The following is a 19,008-nucleotide window of genomic DNA, read 5'->3' as shown; positions in this document are numbered from 1 at the left end:
GGTATTAATGCCATCTGAGTCCATACCTCTCGTGCCACCTTTCGAGCTGTCACATCTGCCAAATCATTTCCACGATAAATTTTTCCTTCCTCCTTCCGATGTCCTCTTACGTGCATCACCGCAACTTTTGTCGGCCTGTGTACTGCTTCCAGCAAGGCTAGGATTTCTTCTTTGTATTTGATAGAAGTTCCCTGTGAACTGAGTAGTCCCCTCTCCTTCCACAATGCCCCATGTACATGGATTACCCCGAAGGCATATTTAGAATCGGTCCAAATGTTAACCTTCGTTCCAGTACTCAGAATAAGGGCTCGTGTAAGCCCAATTATCTCTGCCTTCTGAGCTGAGGTGCCAGGAGGTAAAGCTTTTGCCTCTACCACCGTATGAACAGTCACCACGGCATACCCTGCATACCTGGTACCACTTTCCAGATAGCTTGATCCGTCCATAAACAGTTCCCAATCTGGATCTTCCAGTGGTGTGTCCTTAAGATCCATCCGACTCGCGTATACCTGCTCGATGACCTCCACACAATCATGCGCCAATTCCCCTTCCTCCTGTTCACTGCGGAGAAATTCTGCTGGATTGATATGATTAGTTATTTTCAATTCTACATCATCCTGCTCTCTCAATATGGCTTGGTACTGCAGCATTCGGCTAGATGATAACCAGTGACCCCCCTTTTGTTCCAAAACAGCCAGTACCATATGGGGCACAAATACCTCCATTTTCTTGCCCATTGTCAATTTTCTGGCTTCTTGAATGAGGATCACCGTGGCCGCAACCACCCGCAAGCACGACGGCCAACCAGCACTAACTGTGTCCAGCTGCTTCGAAAAGTATCCCACCGGGCGTTTCCATGACCCGATCCGTTGGGTTAACACTCCCAGAGCCAATTTTTGTCTCTCATTCACGTACAACTGAAAGTCCTTGCTTAGATCCGGGAGCCCTAAAGCCGGGGCCTCCTTCAGGGCTTGCTTTAAATTCTGAAAGGCATTCTTCCTTAACCTGTCCCAGTTCAGCTGTGGTTCCTTCAGGGCCTCATACAATGGTTTTGCTAATAACCCGAAATTCGGAATCCACAATCGACACCATCCTACCATCCCCAAGAAAGATCTTAATTCTTGATGACTCCTTGGGAGCGGGATGGCGCAAATGGCCTCCACTCGGTTGATTCCCAACCGTCTCTGACCCTGAATGATTTCACAACCCAGGTAAATCACACTTTCCCTTACTAGCTGTGCTTTTTCCTTTGATACTCGATATCCAGCCTGGCCCAGCATGTTCAACAATGCTATTGTAAGTTTCAAACACAATTCTTTCTCTTCAGTGGCTAGAAAAATATCATCGACATACTGCAAAATCACGTATGAGGACGGTGAGTCTCTTACCTCAGTCATCTGCCATCCTTCCAATTCTTTTGCCAACTGATTCCCAAATATCGAGGGACTGTTTTTAAATCCTTGGGGAATTCTCGTCCAGGTGAGTTGCTTCTTACGACCCGTGTCTGGGCTTTCCCATTCAAAGGCAAAATATTTCCTACTTTGCAATGCCAAGGGAATGCAGAAGATTGCATCCTTCAAATCAATCACAGTGAACCATTTAAATTTTTCAGACACAGATGTTAACAGAGTATATGGATTTGCAACCACCGGGTGAATATCCTTAACAATGTTATTAATTGCCCGTAAATCCTGTACCAATCTATACTTACCGTTAGGTTTCTTTACGGGGAAAATCGGGGTATTGTGTTCTGATCCACATTCTTCCAGTATTCCTTGTGTTAGAAATTGGGCTATGAGAGGAGCAACCCCTTCTTTGGCTTCAAGTTTAATAGGATACTGTTTTATATTTACAGGTTGTGCCCCTTCTTTTAATTCCACTATTACTGGTTGAGCAGCTTTGGACTTCCCCGGGACTCCTGTCTCCCATACCCATGGTACCACAGCCTGTTCCACCTCCTCAGGGATAGGGGTGGGTTCTACTTCCTTGATCACAAATAATTTGGCTATTTCTTCCTCAGGGACTTCTACTTTAACTCTTCCATCCTCAAACAGAATTTTCATATTCAAAAGAGATAGCAAATCCCTTCCGAATAGTGACTTGGGGCAATTGGGCATATATAAAAATTGATGATCTAACTCTTTTCCTCCAAATCTTAAATTTAATGGCTGTAGGAACGGCCTTTCTTCCAACTGGCCCATTGCTCCTACTGCTTGCACTGTAGTGTCACTGATTGGTCCCAATTGTTTATTTAAAACCGAATAAGTGGCTCCAGTATCTATAGTAAATTTCTGCTCTTTCCCTTCGATTTCTAACCTAACCTTCAGATCCTGTTCTAGTCAGCTCTGATTCTGATAGTTTCCCAGGACCATAGCTTGAGCGACATCTCCTGGAGTCATCGGGTAGCTTGCTGGCATGCTGCTATTCATTCCCACCCCGTTCATCCCGTTCCTTACTGGACATTCGTTCTTCCAATGGCCTATCTGGCGACAAAAGGCACACTGGTTGGGTCCCAGAATTTGTCCCCGTCCCCCTGTGTTTTGAAATCCTCCCCTACCGCGACCCATTCCTCGGCCCCGCATAGATCTACCTCTACCCCTCCCTCTATTTCCAGTTTGCTGAATTACTGCTAGAATCCCTGCTTGCTGCCTCTTGGCAGTCTCTCTTTCCCTATTGTTATATACTTTCCAGGCCACCTCCAGCATTTTATCCAAGTTGCGGGTATCCTCTCCCTCTAATTTCTGTAATTTCTTTCGGATATCATCTTGAGATTGCCCCATAAAGATTAATGCAAGCTGTAGCTTCCCTGGCTCATCCTCTACTTCCAAATTAGTATATTTTCTGGCAGTTTCCTTCAGTCTCTCTAAGAATGCTGATGGGGACTCGCTTTTGTCCTGTCTCACTGAATACAGTTTAGACCAGTTCAACGTCTTGGGCATACCGGTTCTGATCCCTTCCAGCAACAATTCCTGGTATTCTTTAATTGCGCCCATACCCCCGCTTGTATTCGGATCCCATCCTGGATCTTCGCTCGGGACTGAATCATTAACAGTTCCTTCTGCTAATTGTAACCTTATAGCCTCTATAGCTCTCTCCTTTGCTGCTTTTAAAACCATCTCCTTTTCTGTGGAATCCATCAATGTGTCCAACAACACCTGCAAATCATTCCAGTCTGGGTTCTGTGTTCTAATTATCATCTTTACCACCCGCGCCATCCTTTCTGGATCCTCCCGATAGCTTCCTGCAGACTGCTTCCAAATAACCAGATCTCCGGGGGAAAAGGGCACCTTTATCAGTACCCTATCCCCTTGGGGTCCCACTGCTTCCCTCAAGGGAGCTATTAACTTAGGTTCCCCAAGATTTCTCCGCCCTTGCCTTGTCCAATTCGCAAGAGGAGTTCTTTGCACATTTCCAGAAGGGCCGGGAGAGGGAGTATGAGGCTGTATTTTTATAGTTCTGCGTTCTTTCTTACTTTCCCCCGGTTTTTCCTCCTCACTATCATCGCTACTACTATCTCTAGGTAGCGGCGGGTATGAAGAAAGGGAAACCGGAGCAGGGGCTGAGGGAACACCCGGAGCCACGAACGGGGATAAATCCTCCTCTGGTCGGGAGGTTAAAGCCAAACACTGAGTACATTTAGATTTTTCTTTGCACCCTCGGCATTCCGCATTCTTTAACTCAAAAACCATTATTCCACATTCCTTCTGCCATTCCTTTTTCTCCCTTAGGAGATAGAATAAATCCAAGTACGGCACCTCATCCCATTTCTCATTTTGCTTTAAAAACTGCATTAAAGGAGTGATCACCTCATAATCCACAGACCCATTCACCGGCCACTCCGGCCCTACCCTTTCATATTCCGGCCACCAATGATTACAATAATCAATCATCTTTTCCTTCTCCAAATCCTGATAAAATCCTTCACTCCTCCACCGCTTTAATAAGCAACCTAGTGGAGTATTTCCCGGTATGTTATTGTTAGACTGGACCATAGTTTTAAACGCTTTAAATGGCATCTTACTTCAATAACCTTACAACAATCAGCCGCAACCACCAATACACACCAGCACTAAGCACAACCAGCAGAACTATAAATATCAATAGCTCGACTATTCCAACCATAAACAGCAAAAGCAAACAGCAAAAACAACACTAAGCACCACCAACAAAACTATAAATATCAATAGCTCAATTATTCCAAACATAAACAGCAAAAATAAACAGCAAAAACAACAGCGTGATTATTATTAGATACCAAACCAACCAAAACCAACCTTGCTGTTTCTCGTCGCCGCGAGTGGCAAGTGCCGGACCTGCGCAGCTTTCGCCGCGTCTGACAGTCGGCGCCTAGGCTTCCCAACCAGACGTCTTAGCCCAATCCTGTGAGGATTGCCACCTCGTCTTATGGACAGGCACCCCAATACCAATATCAGAAATAAAGCACCTTCGGGCTTACCTCCTCACAGTCGTCCGACAGGCGCAGGGGTCGGGCACGAACCGATGACTCCCCGAGAATCCCTCGGTGCCAGCGTGGAGTGGATCGGGACGCGAGCCGCCCCAGCCACCTTCGGAGTCCTGCCGCGGTGGCCAGAAAACTGTTGCCCGATCCGAGTAGAAAGACACAAAACAACAAAGTTGTTTTATGCGGTGCTTTATTGAGGGCCCTGGGGACCTGAGGACTACCGTCCAAAGTCAGAGCCCCAATTTGCCACAGAATTTACAGGGTTTATATATTTTTCTTAACATGATTGCTTCATTTACTCCATGTGCATTGCTAAGCATCTTCAACCAACGTCATGATACACCCAACATCTCCCTGCATACTTTTAGAGATAGCATACAGAGATTTATTAGGTACACCATGACATCCATTACTCAGCCAAAAGGTGCATTCCATAGATAAGGTTTAGTACATTCTCTAGATAATACATCCTCCGATCTACCTGGCACTAAAGCACTAAAGTTCACTTGAAGTTTACCGGGCCTATGGGGCCTTAGCATAACTACTGCTACTCATGCTAATTTTATATTGTTTCACTAATCTAGGCATCTATTAACTAGAATATAATTTTCAATCATTTCTGCAACAAGAACACTCTTTTAGACTCCCTGTCTGGAATCATCCCAACGTTATTCATGTCAGGGCCGATCCTGTCCTGGGAGTTGTCTTAACTTCGTCTTGATGCCAATTCTGACTTGGGAGTCTTCCTAACTTTTGTTCATCAAGGCCAATTCCAATCTCCTGTATCCTGTTTCCCACATGTATCATCTACAAAGAAACCCATCTGCTTCATACTATGAATCACATATACCTTTCCAATTTTCTTCCCAAAATATTGATATAATTACAATTTTGTTAGCATAAACCACATCCATTTATCACAATTTCCCCCATCTTCTCTTTGGATAATATTAATTCATGCTTTTTATTAAAGACTGAATTTTGGTATCTTCTACATCCCACAAATCCAGGTTTTCAGACTCCCTCATTTCTCTTTTTGATCAAATTTGATACATGGTGTTTTACCTATGCAGGAAATAAAACATGGTATAGACCACAATAGAGTCCAGCTGGTATAAACCACCAGATTTTGTTAGTACAAATCATATCCATTTATCACAGGAGGCCAAAAGCTTGGAAAAGGATGAAAGAAATACTCCGATAATGACAATAACAAAAAAAAAAAAAAACCAAAATAATTTATCTTTGACAGCAAATGAACACGGGCTGCCCTCCAGCCCCCCAGCCTGGCAGGCCAAGCGGTGCCGTTCCCATGGCATGAGGTGCTGGCAGCCTGCAGAGAGAAACCAGAGAGCCACGGTCAGTCGCAGCAGGCTCCTGTCCCCCTGTCCCGCCATGGCCTGTGCCCGGGCCAGGCTGCTGGCTGTGCTCAGAGCCCAAACCTCCCGACCCATTCTCTGTTTATTGAAGGGCAGCATGGCAGGCCACGTTCCACCTCCTCTGCTTAATCACGGCACAGCAACTCCTCAGCAGCTGCAAGAGCGGGATGCCCGTGTGCCCGCTGCCGCCTGCCCGGAGCCCTTCTGCCAGCTGAGCTGTGGAGCCGGGTGCCCACCTCTGGAGAGCTGCTGCCAGGAGAGGAGCCGATCACGCACCAGGTCCTCATCCTTCTGGAAGGGGCTGTCCCTGCAGACCGTGGCCCCTGGGGTAGTGCTGCCACTGGACGTGCTCCACAGACGCTGCAGGCGCTTCCCCGTCTGGTCCGGGCACCAGGTGTAATCCTCCTGGGAAAAACAGAGAACAATTGCATGGAAGTCAATTCAAAACAAGGCCTGGAAACAAGAAAAAGCACAAAGCCTGTCACCGTTTCACAGGCCTGAGGAGGGTCTGACTGCTCCATGCGAGAATTAAACCTGCCCAAGGGTGGGGAAAATCCCCACCTTTCCCACGTGTAAAGGCGCCCCTTCCTCAAGGGCCTGCAAAGCAGACCAGCTGGGGCACGGCTTCAAAACCTTTCCCCCCCCCACCCCCCACCACCCCCCATCCACATGGATGGATGCTTTTGTCTGGCTGGCTGCCCCCGCCTCACCACCTGCCAGGCTGGCTGGCAGAAGCTGTCAGCAAGGCCAACAGCCGGCTCCCCTTCCACAACATCTGTCCGCTGTCCTGCCAAAAAGCAGCTCAGGGGCTGGCAGAAAAATTAATATTCCCCAGCGCCGCCGAGCAGGGAACCTCTGGCACGTGGCCAGGCCGAGCCCTGCCCTGCCTGGAAGCACCAGCATCCCCCCACCCCTGTGCCGGCTGGGGACTCATCTTGATTTCATCGGGGCGCAGAGTGTGTCCTCCAGGTAGGGGCCGCAGCCAAAGCCCATTGGCTCTGCCCTGCCAGCAGCTTGCTCCAGGATGGTGTTCCCAGCTCCACGTCATCCTCCAGAAGAACACACCGGCTGTGCCTCGGCTTGTGGTGACACCAGAATGCCATTGAGATTCAGGGGAATGTTTCCCCTGTCCCAGTCCATGGCACCTTCACTGCACTGCCACCACTTCTCCAATACGATGGGGAGCTCAGAGCTGTTCCCTCCATAGCTCGCCGGGGACCAGCGGAAGCATCTCCTCGGCTGCGCTCTCTCCTCTGCACCACAGCCGCAGGGAAACGCTCTGGGCTTTTCTTCCAGCGCCACGGGACGCGTGCTGCTGGTACTTGCTGGGCTCCTGGATCCTACTGTGCACAGGGATGCATCTCTGCTGTCTCCTAGGCCAGACAGGGCTCCTGCAGCCAAGAATGCTCAAAAACGTCCTCCAGTGATGGTCTGTCGGTGGGGTCCATGCATAAACACCACCTGATGAGGTGCTGGCACTCTGCAGAGAAAAACCAGAAACCGCTGCTCAGCGGGAAAAGGCTCCTGTCCATGCTCTCCCACATTCCACAGTGCTCAGGCCACACCAGGAGTGCTCAGAGCTGCAGCCAAAAGCTTCCCATCGATCCTCTCTTGCAGAGGACACCAGCACAGAGGCACAGGTGCCACCTCCTCCAGCTAAGCCCAGGAGATCCACCTCCTCACCAGCTGCAAGAGCAGGACGCTTCTGTGCCAGCTGCCCCTCCCAACCCCGTTCTTCCCCTCGTGCCTTGAGGGCGCATCCCCACCTTGAGACACCCGGGCGGGGAAGCAAAGCTGGCCCCGGATGATGTCCTCATTGGTGTGGAAAGGAAGGTGCCCGCAGACCAGCTCATAGAGCAGGATGCCCAGGGACCAGATGGTGGCTGGCTGGCCATGGTAGCAGCCAAAGAGGATCCACTCCGGTGGGCTGTACTCCGGCGTTCCTATGGGACACGGGCGCAGCTCATACGCATATCCTGCTCCCTCCCTCCCTCCTACCCTCCCTCCCAGCCAGCTCCCGTCCCACAACAGCCAGCCCCTGCCCTGCCAAAAAGCAACTTGGCTGCAGCTGGCAGAAGAAGAATTTGCCCTCCTTCCTTCCCTCCCTCTTCCCCCTCTACCAGCAAAGGGGGGAACCTCCACTGCCTGGCTGGGCCCTGGCTTTGGGCTCACCTGACATCTGGGTGTAGAACGTGTCCTGGAGGATCGTGCCGCACCCGAAGTCGATGAGCTTCGTCTCGCCTGTGGCCAGGTCCACGAGGACGTTCTCGGCCTTGATGTCGCGGTGCAGGACGCCGCGGCTGCTGCAGTGCCGCACGGCCTCCAGCACCTGGCGGAACAGCCCCCGCGCCACGGGCTCCGTCAGGAAGCGCCGCTCGTGCAGGAAGTACCAGAGGTCCTGACAGCGCTCCGGACGCTCCATGACCAGCGCGAAGCCCTCGGGCACCTCGAACCAGTCCAGGAGCCGCACGACGCCGCGGAAGCCAGGCCACGACACCATCCACAGCAGCGCCAGCTCCAGGGGCACAAGGGCGCCGTTCTGCTGCGGGGGCACCGCGATGCCGTCAGCGGGGCTGATGCTGCGCCGCGCCTCGGGCACCCCCTGCCCGACCCTGCCACTGCTCGCCACCCCGCTCACCCCACGCTCGCTCCCCTCGCAGTGTTCCGGCTGCCGCCCTGCCGGGCCTCGCCTTCGCCCCGCCCGGCACGCCCTGCCGGCTCCTCCCGCTGGCCCCGCTCACTCACCAGCCGTGCCCACTCCGAGATGCGGTCCCGGGACACTCGCTTGATGGCCACCTGCGAGCCAAGGCGAGCGGCGGGCTGAGCTCCTCGGCCGCTGCCCGCCGCCCGCCGCCCCCCTCCGACCGGCCCCGTCTCTTACCGGGGCGCCGTCGGCGAGCCGGGTCCCGGAGTAAACGCTGCCGAAGCCGCCGCTGCCCAGCAGCGGGCCCTCCCTGTAGAGCTGCTCTAGGGGAGGCTTCTCCGCCCGTGCGGGCAGCACCGCGCTCCCGCTCTTCTGCTCGGGGCACCCGCCCGCCCGGCGCGCTGCTGCTTGCCCAGCCGCCCCGGGCTGCGGCGGCTCGGGGCGGGCGGCCGAGCTGGCGAGAGGCGGAGCTCGGAGCGGGGAAGCTGCCGGCGACGCTGTCGGCCACGGGGCGGGAGCCGAGCGGCAGCGGGGCGGCTGCGGGCGGAACCGCGGCAGGGGCTTCTTTCGGGGCCGGGGCCTCGGCCGCGGCTGGGCCAGAGCCCGCGCCAGGCGGAGCCAAAAGACCGTGCTGCTCCGCCAGCACCAGAGCGAGCAGCTCTTCCAGCGGCGCCACAGCCAGTACGGAGAGAGCCCGGCGGAGGCGGAACCACGGCGGGCCGGGCAGGGGCGGGCACGGGGCGGCCCCGCCGAGGGGCGCCTTGCGGGACGTGGCATGAGCCGGCCTGGGAGAGGCGGAACACGGACGGCACGGGACGGGACGGCATGGGGAGCAAGTGGAAAGTCGAGCGGAAAACCGATCGAGAGAAGCGCTGCTGCCGCCGCTGCTGCTGCTGCTGCTGCTGCTGCTGCTGCTGCTGCTGCTGCTGCTGCTGCTGCTGCTGCGGAGCCGCCGGAGCTCGCGGCCGTTCCTCCGTTGCCACCGCGAACCCAACGGAGGAGCTGCCGCGCGCCCCAAGGAACTAAAGAGAGAAACAAACAAATCACACCCCAAAGTCATTCCTATTAGAGAAGTAACCAAAGAAAACAATGTAGCAATAAAGAAGAGTGTTGGCTTGTGGCTTCTTTCTTCTTTGTGTGAGGCGAAGCATTTGATGGGGAAGAATTGCCTCTTCTGACAATTTTGCACAAGTGGACAGGAGCAGAGCATTAAATTTTCTAGTAGAAAAGGGAAATCATGTCGCTAATGTCATCTCTTTTCATCCTCTGTTGACACAGATGCAGGCTGCCAAAATACATAGTCTGCAGTGTGGAGCTTGGGGCCAAGTTTCTTTTCCTGCCAGAGGATGAGTAGGGGAAGTATCCCAGAGTCATGGAGTTGTGGCATGGTTTGGCTTGGAAGGGATCTAAAAGATCCCATGGCTGCTGGGAACCCCCCTGCTGTGGCTGGGGACCCCTTGCACCAGACCGGCTTGTCTAGAGCTCCATGCAGCCTGGCCTTGAACACTGTCAGGGATGGGACATGCACACCTTCTCTGGGCAGCCTGTTCCAGGAGAGTCTTTTTTCTGAATCCCTTACCTAAACCTAATCTCTCTACATTTGGATCCATTCTCCCTTGTCCTGTCCTTGCCTGCCCTCGTACAAAGTCCCTGTCCAGCTTTCTTGTAGGTTGCCCTCAGGTACTGGAAGGGCACAGTTAGATCAAGGCCCAGTCTCTTTCCCAGGCTGAAGAAGCCGAGCTGTGTCAGCTTTTCCTTGCAGGAGAGGAGCTGCAGCCCTCGCACCATCTCGCTGTCCCTCCTGGGCCCTGCTGCAGCGTGTCCACGTCCTTGCCGTCCGTGCCGGGGAGCCCGGCAGAGCCGGACGCAGCACTGCAGGTGCAGGGTCAGCGGCGGGGAGGAGACACGGCCCTGGCAGCAGCTCTGGGAGCAGCGATTGGCGATGGGCTGCCTGCCCTGCAGAGAGCCGGGGCTCTTGTGCCTGCCCTTGTGCCCAGGGCACCTTTCCCTGCCGCTCGTCCGCCCGCTCGGGGGAAATGCACCCTGTGCTGCCCCTCAGTGCCGCCCCTCGCCGCTGCCCCGGGGACTGCCCGGTGCCAGCTGGAGGGCCCCAGGCCTCGGCCTCACCCTGCTCAGCCCAAGGCCCTGGAAAAGCAGATTCAAACACCCACCCAGAAAGTGCCCGAGGATTCCAAGGTCAGTATTTTGTCACCAGCACAGCTTTGCCATCAGAGTCTGGATGGGATTAGAAAATCACCAGGAGAAAAGAGCATGAACAAGTTCTGCCTTGGCACTACCTCAAGGTGTGGGGGTACCAGTCGTCGGTTTCACTGGCTCTGGATTGAAGGGACTTGAGACAGTAATTCATCTTTGGACTCAAGTGTTTATTATTTCTTATCAGTAAAACAGTCTCATTAATGTGAGTTCAGCAGCTTTTCATTAGAAGGCACAAAATGGCTAACAATATCTTGTTCCAAGGTCTTTTAAGACTAAACTATCCAATTAAGAACTGACACCTAGATTATTTTCCCTTTTAACCCAATAGCTGATCCCAAAGAGCTTGCAATATGGAATTTCTGCCCAATTAGAAAAAGCCACCCAAACCCATGAAGAAGAAGGAAGAAGAAGCATGAAGAAGAAACCCAGGTTGACAACCTGTGCCATCCGTCTTGCTTCCATCCACAACATACTAAAAATCCCAAAACCTAAATTTCTCAGAATCAGAGTAGACCAAGGCCCAAAACCTGGAGGTGATAAGAATGGATTACAACTACAACCAAGGAATCTGCATGCTCTAAAAAGGCAGACCCAAGGAAGAGCCATGCGAAACAGTTCTTGAAACATGTAAACTGCTTTGGGGAAAAGTTTGCTATGCATGAGGGTCCATGAATATTCAACAGGCTGATGTAATGGAAAAGGTATTTCAGGGGGATCCCCGAAGGTAACAGGGTGCTCCTGGCTGAGTGCCAACATGCACCGGCTGTAATAACTTTTACTCCATGGTCCTGGTCTCCCATTGTCCTTTATTAAACATTTTACATTTTCACAGGAGAGTGAACGTGTTTTTCACATTTAGGAATGGTTTAAGTTTTTTCACTTTTCACGGGAGGGAGTCTTGAAGAGCTACAAGTGGCTAATCTGCCTGCAACAAGGACCATTCCACGGGCTCTTGTCACCTTTCCCAACACGTCTGCTGCAGCTCATGGAGGGTGAAGCCCTGGAGGCTCCTTAGGGGTGGTTATGGACGATTGCAGGCAGTGCCTCGATGCCCTGGATCAGCGGTGCCCCATCCTGGGAACCCCCACGTTTTCCAAACAGGCATCATCTCCTTCAGGGTGCTTCCTTAAGAATCTGAGCTGTACATTGATGACAGAGGTTACAATCTAAACCATTCCCATCAGTCAGTAATATAATTCAGGTGTTAAGATGTTGGAATGTTGGAGGACAGAAGACAGATGATGGACTTTGGACCTGGTTAACATAAGAGATTTGATACCAGGATGCCTTGGCAAAAGCAAACAGAACTTTGAAAATTAGACCTAGATTGCAAGAAGATTGAGTCAGATGGGTTTACTGGAAAAAGAAAATCCCATTAAACTCTGCAAGCAAGGGATGTTGTTTTATGCATAAGTTTGTGTAGGTAATTGTAACCTAATCATTGTAGTAGACATTACTAGTCTCCCTAAAATAGTATATAAGTGCTTGTATCCCACAATAAAATCGGATTCTGATCACCAAGTCAGTCTCCCAATCTCTCTCCATTGCTGACACTTCCCTAATAAAGAACTGTTATTCCTGCTCCCATAGTTTTACCTGAGAGCCCCCCTTAATTTAAATTTATACAATTCTGAAGGAAGGGGTTTCCATTTTTCCATTTCAAGAAAGGCTCCTGCCTTCCTTAGCAAACATCTGTCTTTCCAAACCAAGACACAGGAGCCACCTGTATTATACATGGAAATACTTCACACAAAAAACCAAGAGCCTCAAAAAGGCAAAACAGCTTGGTAATTTGTACAAAGTAACTCTGATCAGAAATAAAATGTCTTAATAGATCGGTCTGAAGATGACATTCACAATTTTCCTGGTGACATTGTGCACTGTACTGTAGCAGTGGACAGTCACTGGACATAGCCAGTAGGATAACTGGATATGCTTTTCAAACTTATTCTTAGTATTCATTGAATTATTCATTGAATCCTCATCCTTCGGTACACTTCAGCTCTGCTGTAAACTTCAGAGACATTTTTTCACAAGCTTCTAACAAGTTACTCTGGCTCCATAATTCCTGAGACCAAATGGAATCCAAATGCCAAGTGGGATTACTCTTTTCAAAGCCTGGAGTCACACAGAATGAAGCAGCACTTAAATCATCCTGTGCATCCCATACACATAACAGTCCAGTCACTGACCATCTGCAATAATTTTTTACTTTTGCTACAAATTACTTTCAAGAATAAGCTACAAATAATATCTTGATCCGGTTTAAATTTAGGGACAGCATTGCATTTGCCCAAAAAAATTCTAAGGGCACCTAGTGCTGTTGCAGTAATACAAGAGAACTGTAAGTGTGTATTTCTAGTTGTTATTCATATTAGGTAAAAATGGCTCAGCTCAGCTTTGCAAAGTAAGAAACAAAACATGGAGAGTTGAAATGATGGAGTTGGGACAGTGCAGCCCGTCTGCTTTTTGTGATAGATGCTCTTAAGCAGTGGCAGTTTTAATGCACTTGTCTCCTGTAACTTTGCTCCTTGTGATCTACTGTCCACCTCAGCAACTTTTTCTGCTCTTTTTTTTCCTTTATTTTTTCAGCTGAGTACCAAAAGGAAAAGACAGAACTGCAATGTAACTACCAAAATAATAGATTTTTTTTCAAACTAAAAAATACTCACAGCTTTTAGAAAACACATCAGAAGTGTTGGAAAGTATAAGCAATACAAGGTATTGAACAGTATTTTTACATTATACTACATCAGCCAAACAAATGGATAGTAGGGCTTGAGGATCAAGGATATCATTGAAGTTTTGTTAAAAGGGCTTCTTTTGGTCTCAGTGTGGTAACTGTCATCACCCTGATGTAAATACTTCACAATCTATTTACATTTTCCTAAGTTGTAATATTTTGCATCATTGATCAGCTATGGTTTTTTAGATTTCTCTAGTACCCATCATTGAATTATCTGAGCACAACCTCCAAATAAGACAAATGGCAAAGTAGCAAAGGTCTGCAATAACTGAGCAGCCAACAGGATTAGCCACACTGGCATCTCTTGGCTTTGCCAAATCCTCAGTGAGTGCTTTCGTTTCTTTTCCTCTTTGGTTTAAAATGCAACACATTTTCATTATTTCTGATGTCTCACCTCTGAAAGAAAAACATAGATATTCTTGTTAGCAGTGTCTTATTGGCCAACAAATCCTTAGAAGCTCTTGTAACTAGAAGTCTTGCGGCCTTGTGAGCCGTGCAGTGGAAATGGGAGCCAAACTCACCCTTTCTATCTATGCAGAAGATAAGGAAAAGAAATGGCATCATCTAAAAAACTCAGAGGTCTGCTCTCTAGCTCCTTCCTTACTCCTTCAAATCTCCCAAAGTGTGAATTAGTGACAAACAGATGGCAAGGACTTGTAATGCTGGCTCTTTGACTCCAAAGCAGCTGCTTTAGAATCTTTCACATAACCCTGTGTAGTTATGTGCCAGAAATGTATCATTTGAAGAAACTTTCCCAACTGACTTGAACAGAGGTTTGTTTGAAAGGTGTTTGAGGAGAAAGCCTCCCAGCAGAGGTCTGGCCTTTGGCCTAGCTGTGTCCCTGCTGATTGTGAAGTGTGCCATCAGCTGCAGGGCTTTCTGGGCTAAAAATAGCATCAAGTCACTTGAACTTGCTCCTTTTGGCCTATAAAAGCTGGAGCCACTTTCGGGGCAAATTTGGAGATGTCATCTATGGGTGGATGGAGCACCTAGGATTTTCCAAATTGCTGGGAATGGTTCTCCAGGTCCCCGGTGTAAAACGGGGCTCCCCAGCAAAATGAGAAACAATTGTCTTGGTTTGAAAAGACAGGTGTCTGCTAAGGAAGGCAGAAGCCATGTCTGAAATGGAAAATGTAAATCCCCTCCCTTCAAATGTTTATAATTTAGAAATTAAAATGCTCTCAAGTAAAGCTATGGGAATAGGACTGAGCCCGTAGAGCAGGGCAGCGTTTGCTGATGGTCTGAGCCCTTCCTAAAGATCCTGTCGGGCTGTCTTAGACCCCTGGGGCCAGGGATTCCTTCCAACCTGGGACAGTTTGGGCGGGCTGGGGGCAGCCCCAGGGCAGGTGGCAGCGTGTGCAAGGGCCCTGGGTAGCACGCTGCAGCACGGTCACCATGGCACGGAACGGAAGCCGGTGTCCAAGGGCCTTTGTGACGCGTGGGAAATAGAAGCTTGCCCGGGTGCTCGGAACACCCAACGGCTCAGAACTGGACAGAGCGGATCCGTGAGGAGCCCCTGCACAGCGCACTCGTTCCCGTCTGACCCGGAGCTTTTCTGTGGCCTTGTTCCTGAGGCTGAGCTTGAGGCCTGAATACAGGACTCGCTGACCAGTGGCCTTCCGAGGCTTCTGTTCTGCACCTGCCCTCAAGGGCAGAGCGTGGGACTTGGTGCCCTGGAGCTTTTCCAGGACATCTCTCCTGCAAATATCTCCAGTCAGTGGCATGGAGCAGAGACCCCCGAGCGTTCCCAAGCTGGCCTGCCTGGGGGAGGTGGAGGAGGAAGAAGGCCCTGGAGCTGCCCCAGCACAGGAGACTGAAGAGATGGTGCCGTTCCATCCACCACAGGAGGGTGAGTGGCAGATCTGGGCCGCAGAGCTGGAGCCTGCAGCCAACTTGGCCCCATCCCATGCCATCCCATTCCCTGGGGACATGCCCACAGAGAGGACGGAAGAGGGGTCAGGCACACACCCCGCAGTGGCCGTGATCCATCCTCCTGGGGCATCCCAGGGCTCTCCCTGCCTGGGAAGCGCAGGGCTGGGCTGTGTTCTCCGGCCTCTCCCGCAGCCCCTCAGCTCTGGCTGCGCTCACTCTTTGCCAGATGCAGCCCTAGAGTGCACACGAGAGCAGGAATCCAGCCGTGGCCGCTTCCGCAGCACAGCACAGGTACCTGCAGCCATCCCCACCTGGGCTGGGCCTGCTGTCCCTGCTCAGCCGAGCACCGTGTGTAGAGCAGTCCATGCAACATCCCCGGCTTCTTGCCCTTCTCCTACAGCTCGTTTGCAAGTTCCTCCACAGCGTCCGGCAGGGAGAGACCAGCACCACGGGCACTGGGCTCAGAGCTCACTCAGAGCTCCTGGGACATGAGACCAGTGCCGCCCTGCTGGATTTGCTCATGGAGAGGGGTGTTTCCAGGCCAGAACAAGTAAGCAGCCTTTGGCCAGGCTTCAATTCCCCCATGAGTCACATGGCTTCCCAAGCTGTGCCTGCTGGTCCCTGGGTGCCTTTGAGGCCATTGCAGTGCGCTGGGAAGGGAAGCACTTCTCTGGGGATGCTGGGGACCTCGCTCCCTCTGGCAGATTACCAAGCCTCCCTGTGCCTTCTCCAGGTGCCCACCACGGTGAGGTACATTCACCGATGGCTCCTGGCCAATGCTTCTGCTGAGCACCGGCTGGACAAGACCCTGCTGAGTGTCACCAAAGAACACCCAGGTGACACAGTCGTGACTCTCCTGCGTGTGGCCCCGTCCTGTGACAGGTATGGGGCCCACCTGCCCAGAGGGCTCAGGGCTCCCCAGCCCATCACCCTGTACAACCTCCTGTCCCAGGTGTCTGACCAACAGAGAATTCCAGGGCCCTCCTTTCCCAGCCCTGGCACGTCAGCTGCCAAGCCTGCTGCCATGCTCCCTTGCCGCCCCTCAGGGCTCTGTCCCCACAGGGCTGGGCTGCCCGGGTGCCGCTGGTAAGGGGCAGTGGGCAGAGGCAGAGCCAGCGGTCAGCCCTGGCCCCTAGGGATGCCCAGGCCACAGTGCTGTGTCTGAGACCCACCCTGAGACAGAGCTCTAACCCCACAGAGCTGCCATGGCCATGTGGAAGACCATCATGGGCTCAGCCAGGACTGTGGAGCCAGTGCTGCTGATCCTCCTGGATGTGCTGGGGAGCTGGCCAGAGCGCAGCATTTGCACCTCCGATGGGGACAAAACGGGTGTCGTTGCCCTGGCTGTGAGTTTCTGACGCAGGCCTTTGCTGGCCCCAAGGCCACCTCTCCAGCAGCTCTGCTTCCTCCTTCCCCCACTGCATCTCCCCACCTCAGGCGCTGGCCTAAAACCTGGCCCAGGGGCAGCTTCAGGCCCGCCAGGCCCCGTGCTCCCCTGGCACGGTCTCTCCGGGCTTCTCCCTGCCAAGCTCGGGCCCTGCCACACGGACACCTCGGCACTGAGCGCTGTCTTGGGGGCCTTTGTCCTTTGCAGGCAACCGTGGTGATGTGGAAGTTCCTCCAGGAGCCCCGCATCTTACATGTAGTGACGGCATACTTTCCCTGCCTTTTTGTGCATCTGCTCTTCCAAGTCTTCTTCAGAACAGAAGAGATGCCAAAGGAGGTCGATACCTTCTGGAAGCAATGCCAGGAAGAGCACGGCCTTGCCACCAGCCCAAACAGGTGCTCCATCCAAGTCCTCCTGTCTCTGGCACATGGCCTGCGAAGGAGCCAGTGCTGCCAGTGTGACCTGGGCTTTGCTCTGCACACAGGTTTGCAGTGCGGACCCTGAAGTCCCTGCTCTGCCGAAAGGAGCACACGGATGTGTTGGTGTCAATGGAACGCAAGCATTGCTGGGACACGCTGCTCTGTGCTGACACCCGCCACTATGCCGTGGGTCTGCTGGCCAGGTGAGACTCCCCTTCTGCCCACTGCTCCCGGCATTTGTGCTCTGTGCCAGGGGTGTCCCACACAGTCCCCGTGGCCCTGGGACACAGGGCCTTGTCACTGAGGGACAGCTAAGCAGACTGGAAAAGGCTGGGAGGGGAGAGAGCACTCGAGGAGACACCTCCTCAATGGCCCAGGTGCCTTTGCAGGATGGTGGTGCAAGACCACCAGGCTCTGTGAGCCTGTCCTTGGAGAGATTTGCTCAGGTTCCTGGTCTCTTTTTCACCCTCCTAGGGAGATGCGCCATGCTTATCCTCGCTTGTGTTCCAGTATTGCACTCCACCTCCTCTGGCTCCTCAGCACGCAGGAGCCACACTGGGATCTGCCCGCCCTGGCATTCCTTGTGGAGGTGAGCCGGGTGTCCAGCGCTGCCTCGCTGAGCTGCCTCCCAGCTCCCTGCCCTCTCGTCACCACAGCCACCTGGGACGGTGCCTGCACCCTGTGCTGCTGCCCGTACCCAACCCTGTGTGGCTCCGGGGTCCTGCTGGCTGGGCCCCCCATCACTGCCCTGTGCCTTTCAGGTCCTCGAGTGCCTGGATTCAAGTGAATGTGCTGACAGTGTTGTGAAGGTCTCATCAAGGTACCTGCAGAGCGAGTGCAGGGAGAGGCGTCGCCTGGCGCTCAGGGCCCTTCTCGAGCTCATTGATGATCCCTCAATGGTGAGAAGGGGGCAGTGGCTGAAGCTGCGCTGGGAACGCAGTCGCTTGGCCTTGCCTGGGCTTTGGGTGCTGGGGCAGCTGCTCCCAGCTCTCCTGCCTCCCACTTCAGCTGCCCGAGTGCTTCGGGACAGGCCTTTGGCCTCTGGGCCCTGGGGCAGCAGGGTGGGGTTTCACAGACTTGTGTTCCGCACAGGACGAAAGAATGTGGAGCTTGACCGAAAGCCTCATGGACCTACTGTGGGACAATGATGCAGAGATAGCTATGATGACACTCAGCTTTATATTCCTGCACAAATACATTCTGATGTCAACCCCCATTGCCCTGCAGCTGGCTGAGGCGCTCCTGCCGCTCTTTGACCACGTAAGGCCCTGTGCCCCCAGCCACAGCCACTGGGTGCTGCCTGGAAACTGTGTGCCCTGTGCACTTCCAGGCCTGTGCCCAGGAAGGCCTGGAGGAGCCAATGCTGACGTATTTTTGCCTTTTTTTTTTATAGAGGATAACAGCCAGGTACAGCTGCTCTCCATAAAACTCTTCCAAGACATGATGGACTTTTTGGAAGAGAGAGAAAAACCTTTGGAAAGCCCTGTGCACCAGAGCCTGCTTCCACTGCTCTTCCACTGCCATGATGAGAATCAGCACGTGGCAGAGGTGAGGACTCGAGGGCTGCTGCTGTGCCCCTGGGAGGGGGCTCGGCTGCATCCTGCCCTGGTGCCTGCTGGACCGCAGCCTCCTCCAGGCCGTGGCACAGGGAGGCTGGTCCCATGCCCCGGGCTCTGGGACCATCTCCAAGTCTCTGCTGCTCTCCAGGCTTCCCGGGAAACACTGCTTTGTGTGGTCAAGTTCATGAAGAGGAGGGATCTCAAAAAGCTGTTGAAGGAGGAGAAACTGTGGAAGTTCAGCAAGTGCCTGGTAAGGACGACCAAGAATGCCCAGCCTCAGCCTGGAGAAGGCCCCCGAGGGCGATGCTCAGAGTGCGGGGGTG

At 52.7% G+C, this 19,008-nt stretch overlaps 1 pseudogene; it reads right to left on the bottom strand.

Annotated features, from left to right (window-relative positions):
- Positions 1-6,526: 6,526 nt before the first annotated feature.
- On the bottom strand, positions 6,527-10,273 carry LOC132334994 (serine/threonine-protein kinase pim-2-like; annotated as a pseudogene).
- Positions 10,274-19,008: the final 8,735 nt, after the last annotated feature.

Source organism: Haemorhous mexicanus, chromosome 16, assembly GCF_027477595.1.
Source record: "Haemorhous mexicanus isolate bHaeMex1 chromosome 16, bHaeMex1.pri, whole genome shotgun sequence".
Lineage (NCBI taxonomy): Eukaryota > Metazoa > Chordata > Aves > Passeriformes > Fringillidae > Haemorhous > Haemorhous mexicanus.
The sequence above is the reverse complement of the archived record's forward strand: the minus strand, read 5'-3'. Positions and strand labels throughout refer to the sequence as shown.